This window comes from Pseudorasbora parva, chromosome 8 (genome assembly GCF_024679245.1).
Source record: "Pseudorasbora parva isolate DD20220531a chromosome 8, ASM2467924v1, whole genome shotgun sequence".
In the NCBI taxonomy this organism is placed as follows: Eukaryota; Metazoa; Chordata; class Actinopteri; order Cypriniformes; family Gobionidae; genus Pseudorasbora; species Pseudorasbora parva.
The window spans coordinates 38,579,518-38,579,970 of NC_090179.1; positions in this window are offsets into that span (position 1 = coordinate 38,579,518).

A 453-nucleotide genomic window follows, 5' to 3' on the forward strand; every position below is an offset into this window, starting at 1 on the left:
TGTGATGTATTCTAATCAAAACAACTAGACCTATGTTCAGGAAGTTAGAATTACCTATATTTTTCTACTTTAACGTTATTCTGTAAGATGGCAGTTATTAATAATTATGGCAGAAATAATTATTTTATAATTAGTAAATCAATATATTGATTAGCTCTATAAAATGACAATGTTTTTATTTTTAGGTAGGCCGGTGTCATATGTTTTGTGTGGATATTCATTCATGCATTAGGCCTACATTCATTAAAATCATTCATTTTACCATGGTAAAAGGTAAAGGCCCATTCACACCAAGAACGATAACTATAATGATAAAGATATAGTTCTAAAACTCGTTCTTAATATTAAAGCCTTTGTTCTCCCAAAAATTTAAATTCACCCTCAAGTCATCCTATATGACATTCTTCTTTCAGACAAACACAATCAGGGTTATATTAAACTCCTGTCCTGGCT